This window comes from Moschus berezovskii, chromosome 10 (genome assembly GCF_049115385.1).
Source record: "Moschus berezovskii isolate FMDL1 chromosome 10, NW_MosBer_1.0, whole genome shotgun sequence".
NCBI classification, from domain to species: Eukaryota; Metazoa; Chordata; class Mammalia; order Artiodactyla; family Moschidae; genus Moschus; species Moschus berezovskii.
Genome location: NC_142469.1, coordinates 13,933,832 through 13,953,797, shown reverse-complemented (window position 1 = coordinate 13,953,797; position 19,966 = coordinate 13,933,832). Strand labels below are relative to the sequence as shown.

General features: G+C 44.5%; 1 protein-coding gene and 1 pseudogene across 3 annotated transcripts in view; both read right to left on the bottom strand.

Moving 5' to 3' along the window:
• The window catches only part of SMAP1 (small ArfGAP 1), a 184,665-nt gene that overhangs the window by 149,789 nt on the left and 14,910 nt on the right, over positions 1–19,966 (bottom strand). The gene's annotated exons all lie outside the window — the stretch shown is intronic.
• On the bottom strand, positions 17,237–17,965 carry LOC129561120 (elongation factor 1-beta pseudogene; annotated as a pseudogene).

Here is a 19,966-nt window from a genome sequence, read left to right as displayed (position 1 = left end):
ACTGCAGCCCACCAGGCTCCTCCGTTCATGGGATTTTCTAGGCAAGAGTACTGGAGTGGGGTGCCATTACCCTACTGATTTTTTAAAAACCTTAAAAATCAGGCAATGTAAGACAACATTCCTGAAGAGACTGGGAACCGAGAGACTGAAGACCAAGAGCATCCTGCCTGGGGAGAGTCCCCGCCATGCCACAGCAGACGGAAAACAAACCCAGGAACCCCCCGGGGGTCTCCCTATGGAGATGATGGAGCTAGGGAGCCAGAGACCAGGGTTACTAGACTTCCCACAGCAGAGAACAGAAGAGGAGGGCTGCACACAGAGGACACCCGAGGTCTGTGAAAGGCCACCTTCAGGTACACAGCCAAGTACTACTACTGTACAAATGTGAGGAAACCAGAGGGCAGAGAAAGAACATCCCAGAACAACTACAGGGAACAAGGCAGACGGGATAACCGTAAAGCTCAAAACAGCAATCGTGTCTGTGCCCATCCACCAGACCAAAGACAGCAACACTCATGGCACATGAGACATGGAATTCAGAAGAATCTTGCCTCATCCACTGGAAAAACTAACTCTAGAGTAAATGCTACTCTAGCTTCTCCTAAGAAAGCAATAAAAGCAAGATCTGAAAGGATTGACTATTTCCAAATAACTGAATCAAGAAGCAAAATTCACAGAATCTAGCATCCAATAAAAAATTATTAGGCATGCTAAAAAGCAGGAAAATACTATCTGCAGAGAGGAGAAAAGTCAATCAGTTGAAACTGACCCCAAAATTACATAATGATAGGATTAGTAGGCAAAGACATTAAAAAAACATTATTATTATCCATGATTTCCATACATCCAAGAAGTTACAGAAAAGAATGAACAAATTAAGTAGAGGCATGGAATTGGATAGGGAGAGAAATATATATTCATATACACACACACACAGCTACAGTTGCAACCTTTAATCCCTGAGATAAAAAATACACTGGAGAGAATTAAGAGGAGATTGGGGAAAGTTCTGACCTGGCGTACGGGGTCGCGGAGAGTCGGACACGACTGAGCGACTGAACTGAACTGAACTGAATTACAGAGTACAAAAAAAACCCTTAATAAACTAAAATCCTACTAAACATATTCCCTCAGTTAACTGGGATTCTTCCCCGATAAACTGTTTTCATGTCAAAGGGTATATCCCAAGGAAAGAAATTCATTGTAAATGTAAGAACAAAGACTTCATGAAAATGATAATCCTTGGTATTTAAAATTTAAAAATCAGAACAGTACTGTCAACTCAACTTTCTGAGATAAAAAAACATTCTCTAGTCTTCATTGTCCAACACAGTAGCTATGAGCATTACGTGTGGCTTTAGGGCCTTGATATGCAGTCAGCAAGACTAAGGAACTGAACATTTAAGTTCAATTAAATAGCATATGGCTAAATGGCAATCCACTCCAGTGTTCTTGCCTGGAGAATCCCAGGGACAGGGGACCCTGGTGGGCTGACGTCTATGGCGTCGCGCAGAGTTGGACACGAAGCGACTTAGCAGCAGCAGCAGCAGCAGCAGCAGCAGCAGCAGTGGCCACCACACTGGACAAAGCATATCTGGAGCTTGCAGAAAACTTCAGAAAAGAATACAAACACAAGCAATATAATAATAATCATCAGAGCTTCCCTGTCGGCTCGGCAGTAAAGAATCTGCCTGCCAGTGCAGGAGACACGAGTCCAGTCCCTGGTCTGGGAAGACCCCACACACCACAGAGCACTGAGCCCACACCCCACAACAACAGAGCCCGTGCTGCAGCCGCAGCCGGCTGGGCCGGGACCCTGCGCTCTGCACCGAGAGGCCAGCAGCACACCTAGAGCAGCCCCCACTCACCACAACAGGGGAAAGCCCAAACAGCAGTGAAGACCCAGCACAGCCAAAAGTAAATCAATTAAATGATAAAAAAAAAAAATCATCAGTATTGTGGATACAGGAGGTCTATTTCTCACCCACGGCACTACAGGCCTTTGAGGCAGAATAATTCATTGTACCCGACTTCCATAGGGAGAACAGAGTCTCTCCAAACAATAAAGATGTTTGTCCCCAAATGTGAGTTTTTTCTGGCCACTCTTGATATAGGGTATTATTTCATTCAAAGAAAGAAATAATAATGTGACTGAGGCCACAGAGTTCAGTGCAGCAGTACATTTTCACCAGCAGAGGGCAGAGAGACGCCACAAATACCACACTGCCAATTTCAATGTCCACATGTACTGAACTCAAAGACATTTAGTATATTCACTTCCACAGAAGGAATAGTAGTATTCCTTGGAGTAAGAGTAAAAATGTGTTAAAACAAATGTATATTTTTCAAAAATAAACAGGTCTCTCCAGGAAAGTTTCTGTCAATGTTATCAGTTTATCAGTTAACTAAAACTCCTCAAATGTAACAAAATAACCCTGGCAAATAAAATGGCAACCAAGCCTTAGATTCAAGGCCATTTACACATGTGTTAACACTACCCCACAGATTGCAAAATAAGCTGTAAATAATTCTCCTCCTAGTATAAAAGCTGTCAGAATCCATGGGAAAACAAAGCATTTGATTCTAAAGTAAACCTGATACAAAAAAACGAGACCAGCAATGGACTCAGCAAAGGTGCTGGGAACGGCCCAGGCGCCTGCGGACGACCTGGGCCAGGCCCACAGGGCAGTGGGTTCGGCTTCAGATTCCCTCCTGGAGCTGGAGAAACAGCCTTCCTGCCCCAGGTCCAAACGCCCTTTGCAGCCCCGTGCCCGCCGCAGTGCCGCGGTCACTGCCCTCCTGAAGCCCCTCTGGGGCTCCCCCCTCCACCTCCTCCCTGAGTCCCCGCCGGGCAGAGGAGGCCCAGGGCATCAGCACCCCTGCCGACCCCGACCCCCTCCCAAGACGCCTGTGGCTGCCTGTACCATTCCCAGCCCCTCCCTCCCCAGACTAACAGCGCTCCCCTCCCTGCTCTGCTCTCCCTTCCTGGCTCCCTGAGGGAGGCCCTCTGCTCTGTGCTGATTCTTGCTGCTGTTCAGTCTAAGCTGTGTCCAAATGTCTGCGCCCCCATGGACCGCAGCACGCCAGGCCTCCCTGTCCATCACCAACTCCCGGAGTTTACCCAAACTCAAGTCCATTGAGTCAGTGATGCCATCCAACCATCTCGTCCTCTGTCGTCCCCTTCCTCCCGCCTTCAGTCTTTCCCAGCATCAGGGTCTTTTCCAGCGAGTCAGCTCTCCTCATCAGGTGGCCAAAGTACTGGAGCTTCAGCTTCAGCATCAGTCCTTCCAATGAACAACCACTGCTGGTCTCCTTTAGGATGGACTGGCTGGATCTCCTTGCCGTCCCAGGGACTCTCTGTGCTCAGGGTCTGCCAATCCCCTTAGAGTGGAGGCTCCTGCAGGACAGGCCAGGGAGAGCTCCTATCCTACGCGTGCTCTGGGAGACCAGGAGATAAAGGGTAAAAACTAGAAAGAAATGTCACTATCTTCTTTTCCTGAGCCTTCCAAAAAGTATTCTTGAGTGCAGGTAGTCCCAGGCTCTGCTCAATTTCCCTGTTTACCAGACAAAACCCAATTCACAAATGCTTCCTTCAAATTCATAAAAATGACTGAGTGCTAAAAAACAAAAAGACCTGACATTATTTTCAAGTCCGTCCTTTGTGCAGGACACTTCACAAGCTCACTTAATCCTCACAACTCCCTGACTCAGGCATCACCATTTGACAGGTAGTGACACTGAGGCTTAAAAGTTTAAACACTCCCACAAGGAAGGAAAGGGGGCGGGGGAAGGAAAGGGAGGGAGACAGGGAAGAAGGAAGGAAAAGAAACCCCAGAGACAATGAGAGAGCTGATTTCAATGCAGAGTCCATGCTCTGAGCTACTGAACTAGGATGCCTCTCAAAGGTAAAGGCAGACCAAAAGTTAGGAAATACATAACTACATTATTTTTATTATACTTATATTATATTAAACTTAGGAAAAGGGAATAAATATGTTCAGTTCAGTTGCTCAGTCATATCCAACTGTTTGTGACCCCATGGACTGCAGCACGCCAGGCTTCCCTGTCCATCACCAACTACTGGAGGTTACTCAAACGCATGTCCACTGAGTTGATTACGTCATTCAAGCATCTCATCTTCTGTCATCCCCTTCTCCTCCTGCCTTCAATCTTTCCCAAAATCTTTTGGGTCTTTTCCAGTGAGTCAGTTCTTCAAATCACGTGGCCAAAGTATTGGAGCTTCAGCTTCAACATCAATCCTTCCAATGAATATTCAGGACTGATTTCCTTTACAATGGACTGGCTGGATCTCCTTGCAGTCCAAGGGACTATCAGGAGTATTCTCTAACACCACAGTTCAAAAGCATCAATTCTTCGGCACTCAGCTTTCTTTATAGTCAAACTCTCACATCCATACATGACTACTGGAAAAACGATAGCTTTGACTAGACATACCTTTGTCAGCAAAGTAATGTCTCTGCTTTTCAATATGCTGTCTACGTTGGTCATAGCTTTTCTTTCAAGGAGCAAGTGTCTTAATTTCATGGCTACAGTCATCATCTGCAGTGATTTTGGAGCCCAAGAAATGAAAGTCTGTCACTGTTTCCATTGTTTCCCCATCTATTTGCCATGAGTGATGGGACCAGATGCCATGATTAGTTTTCTGAATGCTGAGTTTTAAGCCAACTTTTTCACTCTCCTCTTTCACCTTCATCAAGAGGCTCTTTAGTTCCTCTTCGCTTTCTGCCATAAGGGTGGTAACATCTACATATCTGAGGTTATGAATATTTGCCCTGGCAATCTCTTGATCCCAGCCTGCGCTTCATGCAGCCCGGAATTTTGCATGATATACTCTGCATAGAAGTTAAATAAGCAGGGCGACAATGTAAGGCCTTGATATACTTCTTTGTGGAAAGAGACTGTTGTTCCATGCCCGTGTTCTAACTGTTGCTTCTTGACCTGCATACAGATTTCTCAGAAAGCAGGTCAGGTGGTCTGGTATTCCCATCTCTTTCAGAATTTTCCAGTTTGCTGTGATCCACACAGTCAAAGGCTTTGGCATAGTGAATAAAGCAGTAGATGTTTCTCTGGAACTCTCTTGCTTTTTTGATGATCCAACAGATGTTGGCAATTTGATCTCTGGTTCCTCTGCCTTTTCTAAATCCAGCTTGAACATCTGGAAGTTCACGGTTCACGTATTGCTGAAGCCTGGCTTGGAGAATTCTAAGCATTACTTTACTAGCGTGTGAGATGAGTGCAATTGTGCCGTAGTTTGAGCACTCTTTGGCATTGCCCTTCTTTGGGACTGGAATGAAAACTGACCTTTCCCAGTCCTGTGGCCACTGCTGAGTTTTCCAAATTTGCTGGCATATTTAGTGCAGCACTTTCACAGCATTATCTTTTAGGTTTTGAAATAGCTCAACTGGAATTCCATCACCTCCACTAGCTTTGTAGTGATGATTCCTACATCCCAATGGACTCTGCATTCCAGGATGTCTGGCTCTAGGTGAGTGATCACACCATCATGGTAATCTAGGTCATTAAGATCTTTTTAAAATAGGTCTCTGTATTCTTGCCACCTCTTCTTAATATCTTCTGCTTCTGTTAGGTCCATACCATTTCTGTCCTTTATTGTGCCTATCTTTGCATGAAATGCTCCCCTGTTAGCTCTAATTTTCTTGAAGACTTCTCTAGTCTTTCCCATTCTATTGTTTTCCTCTATTTCTTTGCCCTGATTACTGAGGAAGGCTTTCTTATCTCTCCTTGCTATTCTTTAGAACTCTGCATTCAAATGGGTATATCTTTTCTCTTTTGCCTTTAGCATCTCTTCTTTTCTCAGCTATTTGTAAGGCCTCCTCAGACAACCATTTTGCCTTTTTGCATTTCTTTTTCTTGGGGATGGTCTTGATCATCATCTCCTGTGCAGTGTCACGAACCTCAGACCATAGTTCTTCAGGCATTCTATCAGATCTAATCCCTTGAATCTATTTGTAAGTTCCACTGTATAATCATAAGGGATTTGATTTAGGTCATACCTGAATGGTCTGGTGGTTTTCCCTACTTTCTTCAATTTCAGTCTGATTTTGGCAATAAGGAGTTCATGATCTGAGCCACAGTCAGCTCCTGGTCTTGTTTTTGCTGACTGTATAGAGCTTCTCTATCTTTGGCTGCAAAGAATATAATCACTCTGATTTCACTGTTGACCATCTGGTGATGTCCATGTGTAGAGTCTTCTCTTGTGTTGTTGGAAGAGGGTGTTTGCTATGACCAGTGCTTTCTCTTGGCAAAACTCTGTTAACCTTTGCCCTGCTTCATTTTGTACTTCAAGACCAAATTTGCCTGTTACTCCAGATATCTCTTGACTTCCTACTTTTGCATTCCAGTCCCCTATGATGAAAAGGACATCTTTTTCAGGTATTAGTTCTAGAAGGTCTTGAAGGTCTTCACAGAAGCGTTCAATTTCAGCTTCTTCAGCATTATTGGTTGGGGCATAGACCTGGATTACTGTGATACTGAATGGTTTGCCTTGGAAACCAACAGAGTGTCATTTTTGACACTGCATCCAAGTACTGCATTTCACACTGTGGAGGTACGGGTCAGCAGTGGCCTGCCACAGGGCCAGGGACTCTGGCTGCAGCAGACCTGGGTCACACAGCATGTGTCTAAGCCCTCTTGGAGTAGGTCATCAATAACCCCACCATAGAGCTGCTGAGCAGACGCCCTACAAACTGCAGAGCAATTATACCAAAGAAATTTTTGCACTGTTAAGAAATTTCTAGGACCCACAACAGATTTCCCAACCTGGGGATCTGGCACAGGGACTGAGAACCCCAAGGGAATCTGACTTTGGAGGCCAGTGGGATTTGATTACAGAACTTACACAGGACTAGGGAAACAGATTCTTGGAGAGCACAAACAAAACCCTGTGTGCACACCACGACCCGGGAGAAAGAAGTGATCCCTCAAGAGACTGCGCCAGGCTTGCCTGTCAGGGTCCAGGAGTCTCTGGCAGAGCTGTGGGTTGGCGGTGGCCTGCTGCAGGGTCGGGGGCACTAAGTGTGTCGGTGCATGCATGGGACCGTTTGAAGAAGATCACCATTATCTTCATTACCTCCGCCACAGTTTGGTCTCAAAACAACAGGGAGGGAACACAGCCCCACCTATCAGCAGAAAATTGGATTAAAGATGTACTGAGCATGGCCCCGCCCACCAGAATAAGACCAGTTTCCCCCTCAGTCAGTCTCTCTCATCAGGAAGCTTCCATCAGCCTCATCCTTCTCCATCTGAGGGCAGACAGACTGAAAAACACCATCACAGAAAACTAACCAATCTGATCACATGGACCACAGTCTTGTCTAAAACAATGGAACTATGAGCCAAGCTGTGGAGGGCCATCCAAGATGGATGGGTCATGGTGGAAAGTTCTGACAAAACTTGGTCCACTGGAGAGGGAATGGCAAACTACCTCAGTATTCTTGCCTAGAGAACGCCATGAACAGTATGAAAGGGCAAAAAGATAGGACACTGAAAGAGGAACTCCCCAGGTTGGTAGGTACCCAATGTGCTACTGGAGATCAGTGGAGAAGTAACTCCAGAAAGAATAAAGAGACGGAGCCAAAGCAAAAACAACACCCAGTTGTGGATGTGACTGGTGATGGAAGCAAAGTCTGATGCTGTAAAGAGCAATACTGCATAGGAACCTGGAATGTTAGGTCCATGAATCAAGGCAAATTGGAAGTGGTCAAACAGGAGATGGCAAGAGTGAACGTAGACATTTTAGGAATCAGTGAACAAAAATGGACTGGAAAGGATGAATTTAATTCAGATGACCATTATATCTACTACTGTGGGCAAGAATCCCTTAGAAGAATAAATATGTAAATAAACTCAAAATATCATAGACACTAAAAAACTAAGAAGATTTTAGAGAACTAAAATATCTACAAATACAGCATTCCCATGATGTTTTTCAAATGCTAATGTACTTTGGCAAAGAAGTTAAACTGTGATAAGTCATTTAAGGCTCCACTGGTCATCAGGACAGTATAAGATAAACGGAGAAAATTAAATGAAGCTTAATTTTAGATCCTTGCTTCATCACACTGTCCTAAAGTTTAAGCCTTGTCAACTCTATTTCTCACTTTGTTCAGGTGACTGAACATCGCTCAGAAACTCAGCTTAAAAGTTCAGAAGTTTGAGCAAGCGTGTTACAACTGTCCTTGATTTTATTTATTTTTGGCTGGGCGAGGTCTTCGTCACTGCATGCAGGCCTTCTCTGGTGGTGCAGAGCGGGGGCCTCTCCTGTTGTGAGCACAGGTCCCAGGCCCTGGGCTTCAGCAGCCGCAGCACACGGGCTCAGCAGCTGCGGCTCAAGGGCTCTAGACCGTGGGCTCAGGAGCTGTGGCCTAAGGGCTCAGCTGCTGTGCAGCCTGTGGAATCTTCCGGGACCAGGGATGGAACTGTGTCCCCTGCACTCACAGGGGGACTCTTACCCACTGTTCCACCAGGGAAATCCTCTTTTGTTTATGTTTTTATAAATATTCTAGTACTTTCTCTGTGCAAAACTTCTCTCAAGCAGAAAGAGATTCAATATTTACAAATACCTCCCTTTTAAACTATTCTTGACAGATTCCATGAGATAACATGTGCTTTTAATACAACAGCACTCCAAGTTTTAAAGCATGTCTGCATTACTGCTCGGAGAAGGCAATGGCAAGCCACTCCAGTACTCTTGCCTGGAAAATCCCATGGATGGAGGAGCCTGGTAGGCTGCAGTCCATGGGGTCGCTGGGGGTCGGACATGACTGAGCGACTTCACTTTCACTTTACACTTGCACACATTGGAGAAGAAAATGGCAACCCACTCCAGTGTTCTTGCCTGGAGAATCCCAGGGTCGGGGGAGCCTAGTGGGCTTCAGTCTATGGGGTCACACAGAGTCGGATACGACTGAAGTGACTTAGCAGCATTACTGCTATTGCCAAATCTATGTTCAAATAAACTGGTTAAGTAAATATATAATACTCAATCACTCCTCAATCTATTATTTTTTTAATATTCTGCCATTACACGGATACAGTTTGGTTAAGCACAAAAACCCAGAATTTATCTCCCTTCTCATTATGTAGAACAGTTAAATTTAAAGAGAATGAAAAAGCTGAAAATCTGAGCAATACCTTATGTAAACGTCAAGGGTAACTAACACATTCCAGTTGTCCAGAAGACCATCTGCTACTCTGGCCTCACAAAGTAGAAACTGTGGTTCACCATCATATCCTCTCACTGTTAACAGCTTGATGCAAAGCATCCAATCTATTAATTAATTAGTTAATTAATCTCTAGTAGGAGATTAGACCACATATCTGAAAGGACTCTTCTATTTCTAAACTTTCTATAGTTTCAGTTACAAAAAAATCCAGATGAGAGACTGAAAATCTATGCAAAGTGCTTAACTATCACTCATGGACTTAGAACATCTAGGGGTGAATGGTGTGGCTTGCACTGAACTCTGAGGAATGAATATTGCCTGGAATGACTCAACAACTGGTCATGAGAAAAATGTGACAATGATAGACAATCCCACCCCCAAATGAAGGAGCAAATCATAAAAGCCTAGTAATGACCAACAGCATATTTAACGTGTTCAATTTAATGAGTGTCAAAAAACGCAGTATGAAAGTGTGATACCATTTGCACCACTTCCATTTAATGAAAACTTTTCATGAACAGGCTCCGTGCCCACGGAGGGAGACAAGCTGGCCCCACTCAAGGACGCCTTCCACAGAGGAGACCACCCTCAGAAAGTAAGTGCGTGCACAGAGCTCTGACAGCAAGACTCTGAAACCACGAGAGTTAGAAAGCAAACACTCATCAGTGAGGAGCCAGCTCAGCTTAAAACACTTTTTAAATTACTATGAAATACTATTAGCCAGTATGCTATGCAGAGAACACTCTTAAACCTCCTTCAGTACCCCACTGTCCTCACTCTCGGCCAAAGACCTCACCTAGTTGGTGCTCCCACTTCAGGCCCTTTCAGTCTCCCTCATCAAACTGCTCCACAGTCTTCCTGACTGTTCTGTCCACAGCGAGCCGCCTCCTCTGTCAGCTATCTAATGCTCCCCTCGGTTGTACATTAAAAATATCACCCACACAAACCACACTTCCCTCCTGGTGAGCCTGCCCGCTCCTGGCCGAGGAGAAGAGCCCACTACTGGCCCCAGAGCCTGCTGTCTCCACGACTAAACCCCAACAGGGGTACATGGGCCCGGACTCCTGGATGATGACTCAAAGAGACACCACCTTCAGGAAGCCAGACAGCAGGTCACACAGCCCAGTAGCGGCCGAGGCGCAGGCTGACGGATCAGCGAGACAAGTGCGGAGGAAGGGGAGAGCATGTGAGGAGAGCCAGGCCCCAGGCCCAGGGACACAGAGAGCAAAGGCAAGGCGCTAAGCTGTCTGCCGGGCTGTGCTGTGGTCAGGCTGTGGGTGCGCTGCTCACTCTGAGACCAGCTGAGACAGAAGCCATGGAGACAGTACTGATTTGCTTACACCACGGCCACTCCCCCAACTTCTGGTGTGCCAGAGGACAGACAGCTAAAAAAGCTGTATTTCGCAGATTCCTTTGCAGTTAGACTTTTGAATGAGAATGAGTTTCTACCAATTAGATGCACTCATGCAATCAACAGCTCACTTGGTAAAGACTCCGCCTGCAATGCAGGAGACCCTGGTTTGATTCCTGGGTCGGGAAGATCCTCTGAAGAAGGAATAGGCTACCCACTCTAGTATTCTTGGGCTTCCCTTGTGGCTCAGCTGGTAAAGAATCTGTCTGCAATGTGGGAGACCTGGGTTTGATCCCTGGGTTGGGAAGATCCCCTGGAGAAGGGAAAGGCTACCCACTCCAGTATTCTGGCCTGGAGAATTCCATGGACTGTATAGTCCTTGAGGTCGCAAAGAGTCAGACATGACTGAGCAACTTTCACTTATGCAATCAATACCTGAAAGCCAAAGTGAGGTGGAGACTATCTTCCTGCCTTTCTCACTGTTTTTCTGCAAGAAAACCAGATGGTAGAATGTCTGGTCTCCAGTCGAGTCCTGGGTAAGAAGTACTGATTTTCACGGATGACAGGAAGACCCCACATTCCAGTACCAGCTTGTACGTGAAGCAGGGCAGCTGCAGCTAATCCCAGGCCTAGCTGCTTGTTTCCTGACACTCAACAGCCCAAGGACAGCCTTTGGGCATGAAGCTCCCTGGAGGATCAGTTCTGCTGTGACCTGGGACTAACTTTCCCGCCCCTCCCAGGCCCTTCTGCTGCTGCTGCTGCTGCTACTAAGTCACTTCAGTCGTGTCCGACTCTGTGTGACCCCATAGACGGCAGCCCATCAGGCTCCCCCGTCCCTGGGATTCTCCAGGCAAGAACACTGGAGTGGGTTGCCATTTCCTTCTCCAATGTGTGAAAGTGAAAAGGGAAAGTGAAGTTGCTCAGTCACGTCTGACTCGTAGCGACCCCATGGACTGCAGCCTACCAGGCTCCTCCATCCACGGGATTTTCTAGGCAAGAGTACTGGAGTGGCTTGCCATTGCTTTCTCCGCCCAGGCCCTTCACAAGGACCTAATTTCCAGTATTAAAGCATTTCTGCCAACACACCTAGAGTGTTCTACTTGCAGTGCTGAAGCTCTACTAAAACAACCTCAAACATACAAAAATAATATGCAATTCCAGTATTCAACACCAGTGGTTTTACAAACCTGACTAAACAAAGTTTTACATAAGCTAAAAAAAAAAAAGGACAAATGTTGGGTGAGGCCTTATTTTCCATAAAAAAGAATCACCAAAATCACAGTGATCTTCATCAAACACTTAAGATACTGCATGAAATACTTCCAAGACCACTGAGATAAATTAGCTTTGCAGATGTTGCTTGTATCGTTTCATAATGTCTTAAACTGGCAGCATAGAGCATTCTCAAGCCAAGCATGCATCTCCCCTTGCTTGGTTCCTTGTTCACTCAACAAATATTTAAGAAGCACTTATGGAGAAGGAAATGGCAACCCATTCCAGTACTCTTGCCTGGAAAATCCCATGGACGGAGGAGCCTGATAGGCTGCAGTCCATGGAATCGCTAAGAGTCAGACATGATTGAGCGACTTCACTTTCACTTCACTTTTATATGCCAGGAAGTATCCTAGGAAGCGAATAAGAAAGACAAAAATGCCTGACTTCATACATTCTAGAAAGGAAGACAACCAAATTAAGTACATACGGAATGAAGACCTAATCTAACCAAGGTGTGGAGACCAGGCCCACATGCACACCTGGAGGAAGAACATTCCAGAGAGAGAGAAAAAGGCACCAGGGCAGAGGCTGGTTAGTATATTCAGAGGCTGAGTGGGCGGCATGGATTGCCATAAGCGCTTCGGTTTTTACTGACAGGCAAAAATAATGGAGGGTTTCAAGTATAGCAATGACAGGATCTAACTACCTAAGATGACTTTTTAAATAGATCATTCTGGCAGCTGGGTTAGAACAGACCACAGAGGCAAGAATAAAACTGGAAGACTATTTTAGCTATTGCAGGGACAACTCCAAAGTTCTGGGACTGAGCACAAGGGCACAGAAAGATGGGGAAGACTGTTGGAAGAGCCGGCCTGGGGAGGAGAAAGATGAATTAAGTTAAGACACGCCAACTTGGAGCCACTGAACGAACAGCACGTGCAGTGGGATAGACCACTGTGGAATTCTGGGGTGGGGGCTTTCTGTCTGAAGATATGTGCCAGGGGGAGTCATCCACTTACAGTCAATAATTAAAGCAGGAGATTGGATGAGATTGGCCAAAGAGTAAACACAAACAGAAGTGAAGAGGTTCAAGAACTGAGTCCTGTGGTAGGTTCAAGAACTGGCTGTGCAAGCCTCCCACCTCTTCTGATTTAAAGAAAAAAAAAATGCTATTTTGCTTAAATTAATGCTAGTTCTTTTTCTATCCCCTACTATGAAGTGAAGTCGCTCAATCGTGAGCAACTCTGCGACCCCATGGACTGTAGCCTACCAGGCTCCTCCATCCCTGGGCTTCTCCAGGCAGGAATACTAGAGTGAGTTGCCATTTCCTTCTGCAGGAGATCTTCCCAACCCAGGGATCAGAACCTAGGTCTCCCGTATTGCAGGCAGACGCCTTACCATCTGAGCCACTTTCCCTACTATGCAGTCTTAAATGCAGAAAGCACTGAGTCAGGATTCATTAGTGCCATACACAACTTCAATCTGTATGACAATTAGCAGCTGTGCCTAACACACAACAGGTGCTTAGAAAACACATGTGACATGAATACCTCTTCAGGTGCCCTTGGAGAAAATACAACTCAGGAAGCAGTATTAGAGGTTCTGGTGCATTTTCACAGTTTGCCACAGTTCTTGTCACTATGTTCTCAAAAAAAAAAATAGGATGAGGAAGAAGTAAAATTAGGACCACATTCATTACTACCTTTTCAGATGCTTTATCAACAACAGCTAGTCAGTGCTTAAACAGCTGCATGATAATCCTTTTTCTGATCCAGCATCCAAAAATGACCAGGTTCTACCATAAAGAGCCAACAGCTAATTTACTTATTCCTTAATCACTCTGTCTTTGTAATGATAATTTATTTGAAGTTTTTTTAACTTCTTTTGTTCTCCTGGTATGTTTACACAGCCTCTGAGTACGTTCAGAACAGATGATACATGTTGAAAAATATGCATTCAGTACAAGATTACATAAATGTCCAGATACATACTGTCAGTGAAGATTAGTTAACAATATAGTCTTCTAACTGAAGGGGGAAAAATGCAGATCAAAGTGAACTAAACATTTTTGAAGTCCAGAACAATCCCCTTATTTGCTGATAGCTTATTTACTTCTTAGATACAAAAACTAGAATTTTTTCCCTAACTTTCAATATCAAAATTTTCTAAATACAGAGAGTAGCACAGTGAATAACCACATACCCAATGCTCAGATTCAACAATTGGTAGTTTTTTGCCATATTTTTATCTTTTGTGTGCTGAAGTGTCTTAAAAGTAACTTCAGGCAAAAGACATCACTCCTAAAAACTTCAGAATGAAGCTTTAAAAACTATGAATTTTCCCTCCATAATCACAATCACCACACCTACCATATTAACAGTAAGTTCTCGATGTCGCCTAATGCTACCTATTTTACTTCCCACAACCATGCTTCCAAAAAAATTTTTTTGTAAAGGACTTTTTCAAAACAAGCATCCTCTCAAGGACCATTCACTGTGTTCAGTTATGTCTCTGATGTGCCTTTTAACTTAGAAAAGCCCCCCTCCCAACTTTTTCCTCATTAAACTTAGTAAAGAGATACTAAGCCCAGGCTTAACATGAAGAATAATTACACTCTCCACTTTAAATATTTTCAGGGGACACATACAAATATGAAATGTCTCTAACCAGCATAATGCTCCTCACTTCATGTGAATTCTAAAAGTAACTTGAATATGAATATTCGAGGTCTACCATAAAGATTAGGCTTCCCAGGTGGATCCAGTGGTAAAGAACCCACCTGCCAATGCAAGAGACATAGGATGCAGCTTCAGTCCCTGGGTGAGCAAGATCCCCCGCAGCAGGAAATGACAACCACTCCAGTAATATTGCCTGGAAAATTCTATGGACAGAGAGGAGCCTGGCGGACTACAGACCACGGGGTCACAAGAGTCAGACACGACTGAGGGACTTTCACCATAAAGATTAAAGCTCAGCTGAGTGGTACTAGCCTGAAGATCTGCTTCTTAGCTGTGACATAACAGTAAGCACTGTTTGGGACTGATACTCTCCGTCTACAAAAACTCAAACTGAAAGAACCTGATGTGATTTGCTTTATTCAATTTGAACATGTAATAACTTCAGCTGTTATATACTCACTAATATATACACATATGTTTTACACATTCATTTAAACATACAAAGCTACTTTTACATGTTTTTCCAATTACATTTATCTCTCACAGGCTATGGGCTGCAGACTATCACCGTACTTCAAATATCTGGTAACTATGAAATTCAAGAACTTCAATGATGCTTTTTGCCTGTTAATGTGCCTTGTAATTTTTTCTTGATGGTCAGGCATGTTGTGCTGGGTAAAAGAAACGGCTGTAAAGAGGCCTTAGTAACTGGGGAAGGGGGCATTCCATAGCCCTGTGATTAGGTTTCAGTTCTCCAGGGAGTCTCTGCCTCTGTATTGGGAACTTCAGCAATACTTTCAGTCTCTGCCACCCTTCCTTCAGGGGGACAGGACGGCTAGCTAGACTAGGCAGGCGTTGGGATTTCTAGAGATGGTTAGAGTTAGGAGTTTCTATCGCCCAGTTCTGTGCTTAGTCACTCAGTCGTGTCCGACTCTTTGTGACCCCGTGGATTGTAGCCTGTCAGGCCCCTCTGTCCATGGGATTTCCCAGGCAAGAAAACTGGAGTGGGTTGCCATGCTCTCCTCCAGGGGATCTTCCCAACCCTGGATGGAACCCAGGTCTCCCGCATTGCAGGCAGATTCTTTACCGTCTGAGCCACCAGGGAAGCCCCTTGGAGCCCTACTTTAGCCTCAAATCTCTCATCTCCTCCTGGTCCTGTCATCGCGTGGCCTGGGGCCCAGCTCTGAGAGGCGCCTCTTTTCCCCCAGGTCAGTTAAGCTGTATTTAAATAGTTTCTCCCCAGGGTCTACCTTGCTGCAAAGAACAGAGCCTCTGGTGTATTTCTAAATAGTCCCTCTTCTTCTTCTCCAGCCAGAAGCACTAGGAGCTTTTCTCCCATATTTACTGTGTTGAGCTTCTAGAGGTAAAACTCACGAATATATCTGACCCTCCCCATTTACTGCGTCCCCCTGGAGTCCTCCAGCAATTCATTAATTACAGTTTGGGTTTTCCCAGTCCAGTTCTGGTCCCCAAAATTGTTTTTGGAAGTTGTGATTCTCTGTGTTCGCCTATCTCTGCAATTTGGGGGACTGTAGTTTGCCCTGTGACCTCATTTCTCTGACAGATCTAGTCAGAACTGCTGATTGTTCAGCTTCCTCAGCTTTCTTCTTCTTGTCTGGATGGAGTGAAGACCTGAAGCTCCTTTCAAGTCTTGAAGCAAGACCACAATCTGGAAGTCCTCTCAACTATTTTTTGAAAACTAGCAAAACATTTACTTTAGGTAAAAACCAGATTCCTGTTACTTTCAGGCATACTTTAACAAATCAGTTAAGAACAGTCAAAATCACGGAGACAAGGAGACAAGAGATAAAAGCCCAAAGAAAGGCAAGCACCTGATAGCCTTGTCTTATCTACGGAAGTGAAACCACTGTCTCCATAAAAAACAAATTCCAAATAACAACTAATTTTCATTAATCAATGAGGCAAAACTGCTTCTGTACAAGAGTTGAGCACCATTTCACAGAGAAAAAAAAATTTATTTTAAACTGATAATATTGGGCAAAGAATAGCAGCAATAGACTAGTGACCTTTGCATATAAAAATAGTAATTTAATGAAAAGAGAAAAGGAATCCATGTCACCATGAACTAAAAAAATTAGTGACAACCTGAAAGTAGAGATTATTTTATCTGGTGGGAATGTTAACGATTCTGAGCCCAGGAGACAACATCTCAGTAGCCCTGAAAAACTGCTCCGAGGAAGCTACAGCCTGACTCCCTCTCCTGCCTCCTGGGAACAGTTTCTATATACACCCGGCTATCCAGTTGTGTCGGAGAAGGCAATGGCAAGCCACTCCAGTACTATTGCCTAGAAAATCCCATGGATGGAGGAGCCTGGTAGGCTGTAGTCCATGGGGTCGCTAAGGGTCGGACACGACTGAACGACTTCACTTTCACTTTTCACTTTCACACATTGGAGAAGGAAATGGCAACCCACTCCAGTGTTCTTGCCTGGAGAATCCCAGGGACGGGGGAGCCTGGTGGGCTTACGTCTGTGGGGTCACACAGAGTCGGACACGACTGAAGTGACTTAGCAGCAGTAGCAGCAGCATCCAGTTGTGTATACAGTTTCTGTATACAAAAGGCAATAGTATACACAAGTTTGAAACAAAGGGGGCAGGCAGTCTGAATATCAAAGATTACTGATAAGTAAGGAAAACCAGATATCAAGCTAAGGAATTTAGCATTCTTCTGTGTATGGGAAGATGCAAACCTCTGGGCTCACTGAATTCATTCCTTTTTTTGTGTGTCTTTCAAACTTTTATTTAAGGGCACTGATTCACGATGGATTTTAGATCTTGTTTCAACAAGATACAGCCACATCCATAGACTGTACATACTCATTAAAAGCAGTGATCTGCTCCTCCAGCATGTCTGTCCCAACTTCGTCGTCTTCAACTACACACTGTATTTGAAGTTTTTTAATGCCATACCCAACCGGAACTAGTTTAGAAGAGCCCCAGACCAAGCCGTCTGCTTGAATGCTTCTGATGCACTCCTCTAGTTTTGCCATATCAGTCTCATCATCCCAAGGTTTCACGTCTAATAAGATGGAAAACTTGGCGACAAGTGCTGGTTTTTTGGCTTTCTTTGACTCATACTGGGCAAGGTGTTCTTCTCTTAGCCTCTTGGCTTCTTCACTTTCCTCCTCATCCTCAGATCCAAAGAGATCAATGTCATCATCATCCTTACTATCTGTAGCTCCACCTTCTGTGGTGTCTTCCACATTAGCAGGGCCATACTTGCCCAAAGTTTTCTTCACTCCTGGCAGGCTGGCCTTTTCCTTCTCATAAGATTTGATGTGACTATACCAACGGAGGGCATAACACAAGTCGGCAGGTGGTAGGCCGGAGACGGCTTCAAATACTGCCACATCTGCTTGTGATGGCACATACCCCTCTATGTAACTCTTGTCCGCCAAGTAGTCGTTGAGCACCTGGAGGCCAGCGGGGCTTTTCAAGTCTCCAAAACCCATGGCGACGACTAATCTAGAACTGGGAGGCAGTGAAAATCAGTGCCCAGCGCTAAGAGGAAAAACAGGCTGAATTCATTCCTTTCATACGCACCTCAGCTACGTGGGGCCAAATTCTGTTTCTTGATTGTTTATATCCTTAACTTCTTGCTCAACATTGCTGTTCAGTCGCTAAGACCTGTCCAACTCTTTGCAACTCCATGAACTGCAGCATGCCAGGCTCCCCTGTCTTTTACTATCTCCCGGAGTTTGCTCCATTGAGTGTCCATTGAGTCAGTGATGCCATCCAATAATCCTATCCTCAGTCTCCTGCTTTTCTTCCTGCCCTCAATCTTTCCCAGCATCAGGGTCTTTTCTAAGAAGTCAGCTCTTTGCATCAGGTGGCAGAAGTGTTGGAGCTTCAGCTTCAGCAACAGTCATTCCAATGAATATTCAGGGTTGATTTGCTTTAGGATTGACTGGTTTGATCTCCCTGCAATCCAAGGGACTCTCAAGAGTGTTTTCCAGCATCACAATTGGAAATGCATCAATTCTTTGGCACTCAGCCTTCTCTATTGTCCAGCTCTCACATCCCTACATGACTCCTGGAAAAACCATAGCTTTGACTACACAGATCTTTGTCGGCAAAGTGATATCTCTGCTTCTTAATATGCTGTCTAGGTGGGTCATAGCTTTTTTCCATGGAGCGAGTGTCTTTTAATTTCATGGCTGCAGTCACCATCCACAGTGATTTTGGAGCCCAAGAAAATAAAATCTGTCAATGTTTCCATTGTTTCCCCATCTATTTGCCACGAAATGATGACATGATCTTAGTTTTTTGAATGTTGAGTCTTAAGCCAGCTTTTTCACTCTCCTCTTTCACTTTCATTAAGAGGCGCTTTAGTTCTTCTTTGCTTTCTGCCATAAGGGTGGTGTCATCTGTGTATCTGAGATTATTGATATTTCTCCTGGCAATCTTGATTCCAGCTTGTGCTTCATCTAGCCCGGCATTTACCATGAAGTACTCTGCAAAGAAGTTAAATAAGCAGGGTGACAATATACAGCCTTGGCGTACTCCCTTCCATGTCCAGTTCTAACTGTTGCTTCTTGACCTGCACACATATTTCTCAGGAAGCAGGTCAGGTAGTCTGGTATTCCCATCTCTTGAAGAATTTTCCAGTTTGTGGTAATCCACATAGTCAAAGGCTTTAGCGTAGTCAATGAAGGAGCAGTAGATGTTTTTCTGGAATTCTCTTGCTTCTTGCTTTTTTTCTATGATCCAATAGATGTTGGCAATTTGATCTCTGGTTCCTCTACCTTTTCTAAATCCAGCTTGAACATCTGGCAGTTCTTGGTTCACATACTGTTGAAGCCTATCTTGGAGAATTTTGAGCATTACTTTGCTAGTGTGTGAGATGAGTGCAACTGTGCAGTAGTTTGAACATTCTCTGGCATTGCCTTTCTTTGGAATTGGAGTGAAAATTGACCTTTCCCAGTCCTGTGGCCAGTGCAGATTTAGTAACATTGTATAGGAGGAGTGATCAAAACCATCCCCAAGAAGAAATACAAAAAAGGCAAAATGGTTGTCTGAGGAGGACTTATAATAGCTGAGAAAAGAAGAGAAGCAAAAGGGAAAGGAGAAAAGGAAAGATATACCCATCTGAATGCAAAGTTCCAAAGAATAGCAAGGAGAAATAACAAAGCCTTCCTCAGTGATCAGGGCAAAGAAACATAGGAAAACAATAAAATGGGGAAGACAGAGATCTCTTCAAGAAAATTAAGAGATACCAAGGGAACATTTCATGCAAAGATGGGCACAATAAAGGGCAGAAATGGTATGGACCTAACAAAGCAGAAGATATTAAGAAGAGGTGGCAAGCATACACAGAAGAACTATACAAAAAAGATCTTTATGACCCAAATAACCACGATGGTGTGATCACTCACCTAGACCCAGACTATCCCAGAGTGCTAAGTCACATGGGCCTTAGGAAGCATCACTACAAACAAAGCTAGTGGAGGTGATGGAATTCCAGTTGAGCTATTTCAAACCCTAAAAGATGATGC